Source organism: Gadus chalcogrammus, chromosome 13 (genome assembly GCF_026213295.1).
Source record: "Gadus chalcogrammus isolate NIFS_2021 chromosome 13, NIFS_Gcha_1.0, whole genome shotgun sequence".
Taxonomy (NCBI): domain Eukaryota; kingdom Metazoa; phylum Chordata; class Actinopteri; order Gadiformes; family Gadidae; genus Gadus; species Gadus chalcogrammus.
The window spans coordinates 10141547-10158019 of record NC_079424.1 but is presented as its reverse complement, the minus strand read 5'-3'; the positions used below and the strand labels follow the sequence as shown (position 1 = coordinate 10158019).

The 16473-nt window shown below is 47.9% G+C and overlaps 1 protein-coding gene across 3 annotated transcripts in view; it reads right to left on the bottom strand.

Annotated features, from left to right (window-relative positions):
- The window catches only part of LOC130402559 (plexin-A1-like), a 172561-nt gene that overhangs the window by 110762 nt on the left and 45326 nt on the right, over positions 1–16473 (bottom strand). The gene's annotated exons all lie outside the window — the stretch shown is intronic.

Here is a 16473-nt window from a genome sequence, read left to right as displayed (position 1 = left end):
CACACACACACACACACACACACATACATACACGCAGGCTCTAGAACACGTCCACAAGAGCTCGGAAGCACAGAGATGAATCTTCACCAGCTGATGAATTCAAATTCAAACAAACCGTGAATGCATTATTAAATATTTACATCTCCCTGGCCTCCAAACGCTCCGTTCATATTCAGTGCATCCCTGCCTCTCCCTTTTATTCCTACTTTGCTTCCCTTCTCACAGTCATTGACACACAGCCACACAACCACGCACACATGCTCACACACAAACAAGCCAATAGATTCCGCATCGTAATCACAAACTGCTGTTTGAGAAAAACAGCAGTTTCTCCCTCTCGCAAAACAACTCCTATCCCAGAGGATTGGACACACATACACTTGTACATGCACGGACCCACGCACGGACGCAGGCACGCACACATAGACACACGCCATTAGGCATCAGCATGGGTGCTCAGCAGGATTTAGAAGACAATTAAAAAGCTCAATTAGACTTATACGCGCATATCCAGGAATAAGTGTGTGTACAGATGGCCCACCACGCTCCCTGCACTTAAAAACACACACTTCTGTTGCTCCGCAAATGATTCCAGAGCAGGAACAAGGTGGCTGGTTAGGGTGTGTGTATGTGCGCGAGTGCGTGTGTGTGTGCGTCTTTGTGTGCAACAAGTATTATTGGCAGAATGTCTGTTGACTTTTATTAATAAACAGAAGAGCCAAACAAATCAACTGACCTGCTGTCCAATTCAGGAAAAGTACTTGAGCTGATAGGACAGCCAGAATAGGATACACTAAAACACTGAGCTCCAATCTTCTGCCGCCAGATATTTTACTGCGTCACTGTGTGCGGCTGTCGCCAACATTTAGTAATATTAACAAAAAACTTTGTGCGTGTTTATGCCTCTGCGTGGGTGTGTTTGTGTGTATTGCCGGGCTAACTTGACGATACGTCACCAACATAAATAAACAGTCTCTCTTTGAAGGGAGTCCAAACAACCACCCCAAAAACAAACCGGCCTGCGAGGCAGATGGTCAAACATGTGGTTTCCTTGCATGTCGTTTGAGTTACCGAGTTAACGACCAAGCCGTTTCCACGCATCGCATCTGATGGTGAGACACACACACACACACACGCACGCACGCACGCACGCACGCACGCACTCACTGACGGATGGACGGCCGGACACTATGATTCCAAGTCACTTTTGAAACCTTCAAAACGGGGTTCCTTGCATAAATAGGAGCTCTTCACGATCCATCGAAGCAAGTGCTTAGCATGCCTCATGATGGAGACATTATACTATGAAGTAGTGAGCGGGGGCCACGCTTGATTTGCGCACGGAGTGAGAGACACTTGACCTTGGAAGGCGGTCACGTAGCACCCTACGGGTTGAAAAATCAAACGCACCCGCAAGGAGGGAACACATCTCAGAAACAGAACACTGACAGAGAGGCGCTCGCTTCGAGTGCCCTCTGCTAAACTCTCCCTCTCTAACCTCTGCAACGCTGCGTCCTCATCTCTTCATCAACTTCCCCGTCTCTCTCCATCTTTTTTTATTCCGTGTCATTATATCAAGCTTGTTTTTCTTGCTCGCTCCTTCCGTTTTGACCTTTCCTCTCCAATCTCTTCCTCTCTCTCTTTTTCTCCCCCCTCACTGCGACAGTCAAATTAACAGCTCGCTCGGCCCTTCTGACGGCTAATTGTCAGGGTCTGGGAGAGAGATGCCCTCAATTTCCACCTCCGTCGCACCCCGCTCTCCCATCACTTTCTCCCATTTAGCACCCGCCCAATCAAACCACAGCGGGGACGCACCATAGCCCATGGCATGCTGGGAAATTGGGAAACACATGCACAATGATTTAGAAGTACTTACACACACACACGTGTGCTAGTACTTCACGTGTGTGCGTGTGTGTGCGCGCGCACACCACCACGCGGGCTTGGAGTGCAAAGGGTCCCAGTGGGAAAAGACAGTTTCCGAAAACGTTTTATCCAATTTGCATTGCTTCTGGCTCCATAACACTCTCTGTGGAGAGGTGTGTACGTGTCTGTGTGTGCGCGTGTGTGCGTGAGTCTCCTAACTGGTGGAGGACGACATGCAGGTCACTTCAGGCGACAAAGATGAAGCACTTGAGGGAACTTTGGTTTTACTTTGAAAAGCCCCGTTGATCCACTCATCTTTCCTTCATCACTTACTCAGTATGCATGCGAGTGAACGTATGTTTGTGTGCGTGCGTCTCCCTGCCGTCAGGATGTCAGTCTGTGTGTATTGCTGTAACAATTTGCCCAAGGGATGAATGAAAGTGCACACACACGCCCGTGCGCACAGGTAAGTACTTGGGTTTGCATAATGAGCCTACTCCCAGAGGTGATTTACAAGACCACAGAGGACCTGGGTTTCTAAATAACATGACGCTGAGGAAGACACACACACATACACACACACACACTTTCAGAATTGAAGAGCGGCAACCAGAGGTAATCAATGTCTTGGAAGCCGTACTGACCCCTCCCATTCGTTCTGCTTCCTTAGACTCTCCTTCCTCAGAGGAATATCCCTGTTTTCCCACATCTGACAGCTAGATGTGTGAGGGAGTGAAAGGCAAATAACAGTCATCTAAATCTGCTGTCAAAAAACACACAGATGCTTGCACTGCATAGGCAAAAGCACATACATGTGAGAAAATCTAATTCGGTGTGTGTGTGTGTGTGTGTGTGTGTGTGTGTGTGTGTGTGTGTGTGTGTGTGTGTGTGTGTGTGTGTGTGTGTGTGTGTGTGTGTGTGTGTGTGTGTGTGTGTGTGTGTGTGTGTGTGTGTGTGACAAACACAGGTGAGCGGGGTACAGTATGTCCTTTGGAATAGCGGCAGTATGTGATCCTTACCCTCTCCCCCTCTCTTTATAAAAATGCCAGTCCCAGCAGCAGCCCTGACCCTATTGCCTCCTCTCCACTCCACTGCTCCTCTAAACACCAGCCATTTTGGCTCCCGTAGGGCCCGTGATGGAGTCCCGGACGCCCAGCGCTCCCATTCATTGCACAGGGCCTGTAATGAAACTATGGATTTTCCATTGGAGCTCTGACACCTACGGTCCGTCTGCTCCGAGTCTAATATCTTTGGCACGGTTTAATGTGTGTAAAACCTGCCTGGACAAGATGACTGGTGCAAACCTGAGAACGGTTGCTGGGGAGGGGAAGGGGGGGGGGGGGGGGGGTGGGGGGGGGGGGGGGGGGGGGGGGGTGGGGGGGGGGGGGGGGGTGGGGGGGGAGACGGTTCGACCCTAATCAGAACAAATGGGTCAAATTGACCTTCGAACGTGGTTCCTTTGCCACGTCGTCTTCGTATCGCAGACCATAAAAGACACACGAGCCATGAGCTGTGTGGAGAAACTCGGCCCTCCCAAACCCCCCCTCTGCTTACCATGGGCTTGCCCTGCGAGAGCAAGGCTAGGTGTAGGTGAAGGGGGAAGGCGATAGACACGTTATCGACGCAACACAATGAATTCTGCCCGCCGATGGGCTCCGAGGTCAATTCCTCCACATGCGACCACGCCCGCAACGTGAAACGTATCATCGAGGCGAGAAGATCTAGAAGATGAGCTTAGCAACCAGCCGTTCAGCCTCTACATCTCTCTCCCTCTCTCTCCTTCTTCCCGACCACCTCCCCCACATCCACTCACAGTAGACCAGTGACCTACAAGCCCACTTATTCTCCAACCCAGCTGTGTCTCACCAGTGGGCCGCACTCCCACCACGCCACGAGCATCCCCTCTTAAACCCCCCCCCGGCTTCTGACCAACCTCGCTCTGAGTGGAGGGTTAGTGGGGATTCTCTGTCAGAAACATCAACACACGCAGACACACCATGCTAGCTCGCCACATTTCCTCTCTCGTTTCCCCCCCCCCCCCTCTCTCATCCTCCGCCACCTCGAGTCGCACCGTTACCGCGGCGGCCCTGACTACTGTTGCCATGGCAACCGAGGAGGCAAGGCCTCGCTCGTGGGATTTGGAGACAACTTAAAGACCCCTGTGTTATCTGAGCCTCCACGCTTCTGTGCGCGCGTTTGTGTGCGTGTCTGTGTGTTATCTTCTTTACACCCATAACACAGCACCAACATAGCTACTGATGCAGTCCAAGACTATCTCTCCAGCTTCCGGGATCACATCCCACAAAAAAAAACACAGACAGAACATACAGACCCAATTCTCCAGCTAAAATGGAACAGGAGTAGAGGTAAGAGGACATCTCAGATACAAAAAGTCAAAAAAACAGAATCAAGAAATGAAAAATGACAGGGGAGGAAGTTCAGAGGAAAAGTGAGTGTACTTTCCTCTTGCAGGTCACTGAATACCACAGTATCAATCTCTTGCATTCTCACCCTCTATTATTCTCAAACACACACACACACACACACACACACACCAGTTCCCCGGCAGTCCCCCTATCCAAGGTTATCTGTAATCGAATAGCCTTCCCTGGAAACCGACAGTTTTCCGGTGGCACAGCTCATATCCCGGAGAAACATCCGGAAAGGAATTCCTACTGAGTGACTGAGCAGTCTCCCTCTTCCTGCCGCTCACCCTATGCTGGGATGAATGGTTTCCTTCTCAGCATGTTCCATCCCGTTGGTCAGTGTCGTGTTCCTTTCTCCCCTTGCGGGTGGATATATTTCATTAATAAAGCAAGGGGGCCTGGGTGGTACGGGTTTGACTCCCCAACTTAACGGAGCAGTTAACAGAACTACAAAACTACAACCACTCGGCCCCCGGACAGACGATGACGAAGATGAAGAACATAAAGCTAAGGGGGGAACCGTGTCATCACCACCATAGGCCCCTGGGTGATGCAAGTGCGAGGGGGGGGGGGGGGAATGATAAAAAAAAGAAAGGAGAAAGCTTGCAGGAGAGAGCAAGAGAGAGAGAGCGAGAGAGAGAGAGAGAGAGGGGGGAACATGGGTGTGTAAGCGTTATTTCTAGGGCAGCCCCTCCAGTGACCCATATAGTGTAGCGACGGCACTATGCTCTTACAGACATGCAGCTTATGGTCTCGGTGGTGGGGAGAGGGAACACACGCTGGCAGACAGCAGCACACACAGAATTAGGCTTTGTGTCTTTTTTCTTTCACACCGCTGACTAGTCACAGAGCCCCGGCGTGTTCAAGCCAATTAGGAGAATGTATTGAGCTTTTTTATTTAATTTAGCTTATTAGCGTCTATAACTATCGGTGTGTTTGATTTTACAAAAAAAATACTTTGTCCAATGCTATTCTGCCGACCGCATTTCAGAACATTTCATGTCCAACAAGAATACATGCCGTCCCGGAATGGTGTGTGTGTGTGTGTGTCTCTGTGTGTGTGTGTGTGTGTGTGTGTGTGTGTGTGTGTGTGTGTGTGTGTGTGTGTGTGTGTGTGTGTGTGTGTGTGTGTGTGTGTGTGTGTGTACGTCACCTTGTGATTCATCCATGTTTACTAGCAGAAGCTCCTATTGTGTTTGCTTTCATTAATGAGCACTTGTGTGTGTTTGTGTGTGTGTTGTTTTCACTCCTGTGGCTGCACGTGCACGCATCTACGTGTGCGTGCAAATGCACGTGTGTGTGTTTGTGTCATTTCCCTTGGGATGCTGCTTGCTGAGCTAATTAGCTTAATCCAGCAGAGGCCCATGGATGGATGGAGAACCGGGTGAAGAGAGAGAGAGAGAAAAAGAGAGAGAGAGAGAGAGAGAGAGAGAGAGAGAGAGAGAGAGAGAGAGAGAGAGAGAGAGAGAGAGAGAGAGAGAGAGAGAGAGAGAGAGAGAGAGAGAGAGAGAGAGAGAGAGAGAGAGAGAGAGAGAGAGAGAGAGAGAGAGAGAGAGAGAGAGAGAGAGAGAGAGATGAGCAAGGGAGAAGAGAAGGACATGGAGGACGGCGACTTTAAGAGAATTAACGCTTATTCAAAATCTGTTTGCTATTTGTTATGACCGTCCTCTTAAGAATAAAAATAGATAAGCGCAGTGCACACTGCAAGCCATCTTGGCTGCGGTTGCTGGCCATCTTTGGAGGACGCATATATAGGGTTGGCGAAAGCACAGGAACAAACAGAGGGCTCATAAACCATCTTCAGGGAAATGGGATCGCTCCCTGGGGCAAAGTGACCAATTAAATATAAAGATAATGAACGCTTGGTGGGTTCTGGCCGACACCCTTCAATTAATGTTATGGAGATACCGGAGAGGTGTGTCTGTCTGTGTGTGTGACAGTTGTGGCAAAGGGGAGAGTGGTAGAGGCAAAGGAATAGAAACAAAGCTGTAATTGGTTCGAAGCTGAGGGAGAGAAAGAGTGTGTGAGAGAGAGAATGGCGATATGAATGGGGAGCGGTAGAGGAGGTGAATGAGAGAGCAGAAAAGGTACACTCGAGTTAGGCAGGATGTATTAGGAACAAATGGAAGGTAGGGGAAATAAACAGACACGAAAACAAACGCTAGCTTGGGAATAGATGCAATCAGCTCAGTCAGTCAGCTAATGACTAATCCTACCGAGACCCAAGGAAAGATAGTTGGAGGGGGGGGGGGGGAGGGAGGAGAGAGAGAGACAGAGAGAGAGACACAGAGAGAGAGACAGAGAGAGACAGAGACAGAGACAGAGACACAGACAGAGAGAGAGAGAGAGAGAGAGAGAGAGAGAGAGAGCGCAAATGCGGTAAGAATACCAGTGAAAATAGTTCAAAATGGCGTTCAGTTTATAAAGAGAGATGCAAGAAAGGGGAAGTGATGTGCTGGAAAAAAAGCTATAGCCGGCGTGTTGTTTGTGGCTTGGGGTTGTGTACAAAGGCTGGTGCGTATAACTAATTAAAATCTCCTGCAGTTCGAAACATAGTATAAACCAAGGGACAGCTGAACACATTTTTCACCAGAGAGAAAACAGCTCTTTCATAAGAGAAAGGACGGCAAGAGAGAGAAAGAAAGCAGTGAAAGGCCTAGCACCACGGGAATACCTCTTAGACGCTTAATTCTTCATTTTTAAAGGCTTAGTGGATGGAAATGGCAGAGCCACAAGGTCAACCACTCCAATAACATTTGCACTCTCAACAATTCTGAGGCTATATGGCTCAAAGAGAAAAGATTTTAAAGACCGCGTCAGCGCACACTTAGGCCCAACTCCTCTTCATTAGCAGGGAATAAAAACACTAATTCGAAGTGAAAAGGCGTGCGTCTTCATGCACACGAGCAGAAGAAATTGCGAGACAGTTATCTTGTGGCCAAGAGTTCTGCTGTAAGGATGAGCTAGAGGCCAGTAAACCCACATTGGGTATTGGCTTCCAACCCGGCTATCACCAACTCTTATGCTTATGGGATTAGCCGCAGGGTCACCCTACTGCACGTTTATGGGGCATCCCAATGGGCACGGCCATCCAGCCTGGGCAGTTAGCCAGACGGGCTAGCTGCTAGCGAGCAAGCTAGCTAGCGCGCTAGTGTGGCTGAGCCTCAGGCTAGAGCCATTTCCCCCCGGGGGTGAGGGGATAATTAGGAAGACAGCAAGAGTCTGCTGCTCCATGCTGGGGAGGGAGGAAGGGAGTAACGCTATTGGGGTTGTTTTCATGTGTGTATTTCTATGCACATCCCAAGGGAATAGTGGTATGCGTGTGTGGGTGCGTGCCTGTGCCTATGTCTGTGTGTGCATGTCTATGTATGTGTATGCTTGTGTATGTGCATGTCTGTGTGCGTGTCTGTGTGCGTGTCTGTGTCTGTGTGTGTGTGGGTGTGTGTGCGCAAGCGTATATGAGAGTTGGTGTATCCTTGTGTGTGCTCCTTGTCAAAACGTGATGACATCGTACCCTTTGTGAACACTGTGGCCTTGAATTGCTCCCAAAGCTTATGACAAAACTTGTGACTTGCCTGAGGCGCACACACACACACACACGCACATGCAGTAACGCACAGTCGCACACACAAATTCGTTGTATTCGACCACCAAGTCTCCACACAAATGCACATTTGTGTTTAAACACACACACTCAAGTTAATCATCTTAATGTCAGTAAAGCAGAGGAACTAATCAAAAACAATCTATTAAAAATCTATTAGCTTGGTGATGGCTAATCTGATAAGCTCACTTCTCTCGTTTCCTATGGGAAGCTAGTGTAGAGTGTCTGAGCACGTGCATGTACGTGTGCATCTGCGTCTGTGTGTTTGTAACGTTGGCATTTTTCACACTAGATTAGCTAATACGATACTCACTCACATTTACACTCGTTTACACTCATCATGCGATGTAATGGAGATGAAGGAGTGCTTCACATCCTGTTATTTACGGAGATTTAGGAAACGCTGCTGTGCAAGTGTAAGAGTATATACGCATGTCTGTGTGTGTGTTTTGAGCCTGTGTCCATCCACAGTGAAGGGCAAACCTCCAGGTATCTGTGTGTGTGTGTGTGTGTGTGTGTGTGTGTGTGTGTGTGTGTGTGTGTGTGTGTGTGTGTGTGTGTGTGTGTGTGTGTGTGTGTGTGTGTGTGTGTGTGTGTGTGTGTGTGTGTGTGCGGCGGTGGACCCACAGTATCTATGGACCGCGCCACTATAGCAGCAGCACCCAGCTGGGCTACATATTGTCAACCACAGGGCTTAATGAGTGCGTGGGGGCCAACATGCGTGTGTGTCTGTGTGCATATGTATGTGAGTGTGTGTTTGTGTTCGTGCGCAACAGAGGGAGCGCTGGCCCGGGCCAAAGGTAATCAGAGCCCGCTGTGCCACTTGCGTCAAGCCCTGTGGACTCTGCCCGCTAGTTTGTTTGAGTTACAACTTTCATTTTCACCTCTTTGGCATGCATGTGTGCGTGCGTGCATGAGTGTGTGCGTGCCGGCGTGTGTATGTGTGTGTGTGTGTTCAAATGTGTGTTTATGTGTGTGTGTATAGATAAAGCGTGCCAACACGACCGTGGCGGGATGCCAGACACAAGGTGTGCCCTTGGCTGGGGCGGTTGGCATGGCGGGGGAAGAGCCATGCTACAGCGCTAACTTCTACCCACGACTTCCCTGCCTGGCGGCCCACGAACACTCCCTGGTGCCAGGGCCTGGGTCCAGCCAACTGGAGCCCAAACCACCACCACCACCACCACCACCACCACCACCATCTCTATATTAAAAGAGGCCAGCATTAGCCATGGCCAACGACGAACAATTAAATCGCTTCTTCATATAACTCTGAGGTAAAGCCAAGAGCGCATGAGGCATGAGACAAATGAAACTTAACGATTTAACGGGTATGGGGAAAGAAATATTTGAGTCCAACAACGAGGAAAAGCATAAAAAGTCAAAATTCACTCAAACTTGGTGCACATGGTTTATAGACGTTATTAAGGACGTCAAGTCTCAACGAAATAAATAAATAGGCTTGTGTAGTGCTCACATGTCAGCACCGCTGGCTCTACAGAGCCTTCATCACACTGCCCGCAAAAATGGATCGGGCACCATTCATTATTCAGTACATTAGACCTCTCCTCTCCTAACCCGTCTCCTGCCTACACCTCCCCTCGCAGTCTCCCCATCCTCTCCTCTCGATCGCCCCTCTCCTCACCTTCCGGTTACCAGGAAAATCAGGCAGTAACACGACAGTCGCAGAATCGTTCAATAACGCGAGTGACCCATATCGTTTAAGGACAATATGCCATTATATTCAGGGGAAGGGTTTGCACTCACTCAAGCATATAGTTGAAACAATATTTTTGTCCTGGAACAGACTCTAATTTTCCCCAATGCCATTAGAAAGTGTTCCCTGAAAGAACTCGGCTATAAGGGGGTTAAAGATGCTTTAATGAGGCTGCAGTAGATCCATCTGTGAGTGTGTCTGTGTGATTGTGTGTGTCTGTGTGTGTGTGCGCGTGCGTGTCTGTCAGTGTCTCTGTGTGAGTATGCGTGTGTGTGTGTGTATGTGTGTGTGTGGTTGCGATCATTGCGTACATGAGCATTGCTGATGTCCTTTAAATATTTAAGTAATACCCTTCATTAATGCCTTCTCCTTCAAATCCAGGATACAGCACTTAACATGTGAATCTGCTTGGTGGTGAGACTCTAGAGCAAACCTGCTCTTCCTATTACATCCACGATGGGCTGTACGTATGTTAAATAGACCTAATGGGGAACACTGAGTGAAACTTGGGCTATTCAGGGCAATACTTGACCCATACTATGAAGAGTTAACTTTTTTTTTTCCCCTTTGGAATTGCAAAGCGGGTCAATGTTTAATTTCTATTCATTGGAGTTGCTGAAAATTGTTCTGTCATGCAACATAGAAAAAAATCAAAAGTATTTCCCAACATTCGATGAAATGTCCCTGGAAATTATGCAAAAGGCCCTGAAACGTTTTACAAAGCGGGCAAAAAAGAGCCCTTGTTAAAAAGAGGACATTTCCTAGTCTGCAACACCCCAAGCCATGGAGACAAGGAGAGACCTAGCACGTTGTCCACTCAGGAACAACAATAGATAGGGATATGGGGATAACAGAAGAGGAAAAGATAACGTGCATGGGTTTAGTGTAGCAGCAAAAGGAGAATGTCACATTTCTCGTTCTATTTTAATGAGGAGGATTCAGCGATGGTATTTATAGTAACAGACAACAGCCATAATCATAAGGTCTCCATACATTATATATTTTAATCCCCCCCCCCACACACACAAACACAGAGGCTAGTACTTAAAAACTGTGTGCACACACTGCTCCGGTGTCACTCTAATCTACACAGTTCCAAGTGTGTGTCCGTGGGTCTGTGTCTCTCTCTCTCTCTCTGTGTGTGTCTCTCTCTCTCTCTGTGTGTGTCTCTCTCTCTGTGTGTGTGTCTCTCTCTGTCTCTGTGTGTGTGTGTGTGTGTCTGTGTGTCTGTGTGTCTGTGTGTCTGTGTGTGTGTGTGTGTGTGTGTGTGTGTGTGTGTGTGTGTGTGTGTGTGTGTGTGTGTGTGTGTGTGTGTGGCGTCATACAGAGAAACGCCCACGGGGGACAGATAGTGTGTGTGTAGGTTAGTGTAGAGTCGACATACAAAGAGAAAATCTTTATGCTCCCACCCACCCTCGCTTCACCCAAAAGACACCCATATATCGGTCTTCATTATTCGTCTCAGAAATGTGCACACACTTGCGCACACACACCATGCACGTACACACAAGAGCGCCAACACACACACACACACACAGTTGCACACAACCGCACACAAACACACAGCCGCAAACCACAAACAGTTGCACGCATACACACACACACACAGTCTGGTGCACACACACACACACACACACATGGTTGCACACAACACACACACAGTCGTGCGCACACACACACACACACACAGTCGCACACACACAAAAAGACACACACACCCCCCAGAGTGCTGCTGTGATAGCCTCGGGCGTCAACTGGGGCCTGCGCGGTTGGAAGCATATGAGCATGTCCACGGTCGACCAGCCACTAGCCACGGGAGGCTAGCGCACCAAGTAGCTTTAGCCTGCTACACTGCTGCCTTCATTTACACTGCCCCACTTCAACCCACTTCATGCTATGGGCACATGCTAACGTGGGCATCCCTGGCCTAGCTATAGAGTGAGAGTTAAGGGTGGAGAAGAGGGATGCTTTGGTGAAACACACTTCCCAGCCAGCTTGTGAGCTAGCTACAGTAGGAATATGCTGCTAATATGTTCCATTAGTCAGAATGACCCTCTGGAGAGGTGAAGTAGCAGACTTTTAGGGTTGGAAGGCTGCTATATTTAGTTGACATTGTTAGCAGGGAAATTGTGTGATTCACCGTTTGGTCTTGGATATGGCAGCTTGACGTTCCCAGTGTGAATGTATAAACTGATGACCCAGGTTTTAGCAGGCGGCTACACAAAGCTGGTCTCTGTGTAGCAAAACCAGGCCAGATAACTCGTGGCTCAGCTGGCGGAGAAGAATAATGAGACGCACGCACACACATGCATCACCCACACACACACACACACACACACACACACACAGGCACTGCAGAGCGTACAATACACAGAATGCACTCTTAAGAAAGTGTCTGATTCAGTCCATCTCACAGACGTAAAAATAGAAGTATCACAATAGTGCATCTAGTTTCTTCTTCTGGGGAGGGGAGAGAAACACTTTCCTTAAGATAAAAAGTACAAAACATTTGAGAAAGGGCGGTGCCTGTGGGAATTGTACTCCATTTGGAATCATTCTTTCACCATCCTTCAACACACAGGCTCACACACACGCACACACCCTCACATAATTCCTGTGCTATGCTGGCAGACCCTCTATCGTCCCAGAATATTCCGTCCCTCTCATTCTTTCCCTGTGTATGCATGCCTCAACTGAACAAACTAGCAGAGGTTCAATTGTGTGAACTTGTCAAACTAAGTTTGATACGTTTTTGTAGTTCAACTTGGGGCTCGGCTGCAATAATTAAATATTAACAGTTATCATCGTTGAATGGCTATCGTGGTTGGTTAATGGTTATAGATTATCCTAATACCCAGTTTTCTAATATAAATGCATTAGGATGAGAAGAAATGCATCATTAGGGCAAAATATGAGGTTTGAGACGTCACTGAGAACAAAAGCTAGTTTAACACTAAAACCTTACTCAGAACGTCCACACTCTTCTCAAAATCCTATTAGGATATTTATCGCGAACGTATCAAATTCCCGATGATTATCGTGATAATATGTTACTCCATTAGGCCCAGCCCTGGTTGAACTCATTTCACGAGGCGCTGATGAGAGATAGAGGAGAGACATGTTGGGATGTTTGCATTGGACGGTGGAGCCATCCTCCTGGGGAGGCAGGATTAGTCTAGCCCTGTGACCCCACCAGATGAATGGACCAACCCCTCCCTTCTTAAACTTTGTCACACCTGAGCCTGGCACGGCCTCAATGGGCACAGTAGGACCGCCAGGGGCACCTGCCACCTGGCACTAGAGACCACACAAACACACACACACACACGGCAGATGGTGCGCAACAGCTCAGCTGAAGTTTGTGTGGGTGTGTGTGGGTGTGTGCGCTATGCATGAGTGTCGGGAAAGGAGGCGGGGGGTTTAACAATGGGCATTGGATTATCCATTAGGATCCTCTTGTGTCTGATCTTGTGTGTGTGTGTCTGTGTCTGTGTGTGTGTGTGTGTCTGTGTCTGTGTGTGTGTGTGTGTGTGTCCTTCTGGCTTTATTCGTGCTCAACAGTCCCTAAACGTGCAGGAGTGTCAAAAAAAGGAGGCGAAGGGAGTCGTGGCGTCGGTTCGACCGTCTTCTGTAGACAGATGCGCTTTGGTTCCTCTGTGCTTTTAGCACCAACACACACCCACACACACACACAAACTAAATGGTCCAGTTCTCCACAGAGATGGGCTTTGCTCCATACTGTAGTGAAGCATTGGCTAATTGGTTAGCATGGCATGGAGGCTGTGTGTGTGTGTGTGTGTGTGTGTGCAGGCTGATCTACAGGAGCTGGCAGAGATAGACGTACAGGGATTGAATATTGAGACGTCACCTCCCAATGACCACCGCCATTTCAGGAGAAGGAGAGGCTAGGTGTGTTAGTTATTCTGTTGGTTTCAATGTTGTTTGGGTCATTGTTTACTCATTAATTGTGAAATGATTTGTCATTATCGGGAGACATTGTTGTGTTGGAAACTGCTACAGCTTTTCTCATGCGAGTCGTAGCAAAACAAAGTTAACAGCCGGGGTTTCAGTATTTTCATTTTGATGTAGGCTGTACAGCACTACAATTCTCTTGAGTTCTCTCAATAGGGTGGAGACTGCAACAGAAAAATCCCATGATGCATTCTGATGTACAGGCCCTATAGGAATCAACATTGTCAGGCCGAGCGAGCTATAAAACAGACAGGGGAGAGAAGCGAGGCGATGGAGGTACTTTGACCTGGAATGGAGAGAGTTAGGTCCGGAGACCTTGACCATGGCAGTCATTGGTGACTTTCTGACCTCCCCTGTTACAGCTACCCTTGCTTAGCATCCTTTCAATGCGAGTGCATGGATATAAATCAACCTCGCCTCGACTTTCCAATTTGTTTTTTGCATCCGTCCATCCCACGCAGCTCTTAAATCTGCATCCCGTCAGACCCAAGGTTCACTAATGAAAGCTTCTTGGGTGTGTGGGGGCATGTGTGAATGTGGTGTGTGGGTGTGTGTGTATACGTATGTGTGTACAGGGAATCCATTCATTCGGGCGTTGATGCCATGTTGCTCAGGACAACCTTGACATAGGAGCCAAGGAAGTAATTTAGCCACATAAAAAAGACAAATGACAAATGTGAGTGAATTGATTCCCCAAAGACGCCGAACTATGAAAGTCTGAAATAAATCCTCAAGTATATGTTTTTAGTGTTTCGCCTGAGCCTTGATGATCATCAAGATTTACAATTAAATAAATAAAACGTCCGTATAGAAACACGGAGTGGGTTACAAAGGAAAGCAAGCATGCCTTTTCAAATAATATAGACTAAAATGCAATTCTCTCCATTGAGGTTTTTGTATAATTTGTACATTAGAGCTATAAACCTCCATGCATCCCCCACAGATATTGTGAGTGTGCTTGTGCACGTGTGCCACACACATTCAACAGTAAACACTTAATTTCATTCCTCAAATGCAAAAGTCTTTGAAGTGGACAGTGTCCAATAGGTGTAAAAAGGCCCTTTGCACGCTCACGCTTCCACACTAAATACCAAAGTGCATCAGAAGCAACACGCATATCAACACACAGCTCATGAAAAGGCCCCTCAGCGTCCTAAAGACATTTCACACAGACACACGTGGTCTAACGGCGGACAAGGAGCCGTCTGTTCTGGATCTCTTGGCCTGATGATCGACGCCAAAGGTAATGTGTCATCGCATGCTGCTCATTCACACACTCGCCATCTTTCTGCACCCTTCTCAAAGTTATCAACGATAGTGAGGAAAGGCCACAGCCATTGTACACTCAATGAATTAATACAGTGTGTGTGCGGTGTGTGTGCACCAGTATTTCGTCATGTTTATAAATATAAAAATGTAAAATTTGACACAGCGATTTGTGTTATTAGTACACATTACGCTTTACACACACACCTTAAATGGTGAACATTTAGCAGAGACATTTTTTTCTGAAAACAAAGCTAACTAAATAAAAGAGGCTTTTGCCAAGCTAACTGAATGGATGTCACTTTGACAAATGCTCAGAGCTGACTCTTAGGCAACATTGTATTGTGAGTAGTCTCTCTCTGACTCCCTCTCTCAAACACCAAATCCATGGCATTACAACCTTGCACATTATTATTATGCACACTAGGAGTGACAACACACACACACACACACACACACACACACACACACACACACACACACACACACACACACACACACACACACACACACACACACACACACACACACACACACACACACACATTATAGATTCATAATATAGAATGCCTGACAGGTTTTGAGCAGTGCAGAGAGAAGGGGCTTGAATTCCAATGAGCTACCCTCCACCCTGAGAGCTCTCCCATCACACAGAACACACAGACACACACAATCTGCATCTATAACAACTTTATAGAATTGCAAAATAACACACAAGGAGCCCCCAAAAGAAAGAAATCGAACAATTTCCCCACAAACAATAGCAAACCGTGTCTGACACAATGAAAACCAGAAGATCCGAAATGCATTGAAGTACGACGCACCAGATCAGTCGTGTATACACTGCTCCGTTTAAGCAGATTACAAAGTAAAAACCTAACCTAATCCATGGCCCAAATACGTGACCCGAGCAAATGGAAATCAAAAGGCTGAGTGTGAACATGAAGCAGCAGCAGAAGACCCGGTGCCCGTCTATCTATCCATCTAGAGATCACCTCTACGCCTCGGCCCCCTCTCCTCCTCCTCCATCTATCTCCATCAGTCAGGGGCTACAGAGCCCAACCGCGTAGCCCAAGGGCTAGGCCAGCCAATAGGAGAGCCTGTTAGTTGATTGAATGTGAGCTCATTAAAACCAGCAGAGAGACGCCAGGACACTGTATCTGTTCATAAATCTGTTGGAAACCGGAGCTTTCTAGAGAGGGGGGGGGGGGAAACGAGCCAAAACTATGTAGAGGAGGCCGTGGCCAGTTGTGAGAGGGTGTTCTTTGGGCTCAATGTGACAACGTGCCAAAGATTAGGCTGTGAAAAACACACAGCTGCCTGTCGAGTCTTAACCCAGATATCACAGCGCTGCCACCCGATGCAAGCACCAACCAACCCTCCCCTCCTAACCGAAAAAAATACTTCAGTAAGTCGCACCCTGCGTGACAGATGTTGACTCTAAGCACACAGCATTTTTGGAGCGTTCTTGAATCATAAAAACGCAGTGACGTATTTCGGCGGTCAACTCACGTGCATTCATCCAACCGAGTAAACAAGCCACAGCCAACCGGCGCCGGGGCAAAACGAAACACTTGAACAAAAGCAAAAGAAACGCACAACAGACGCGACGCGAACGGTGC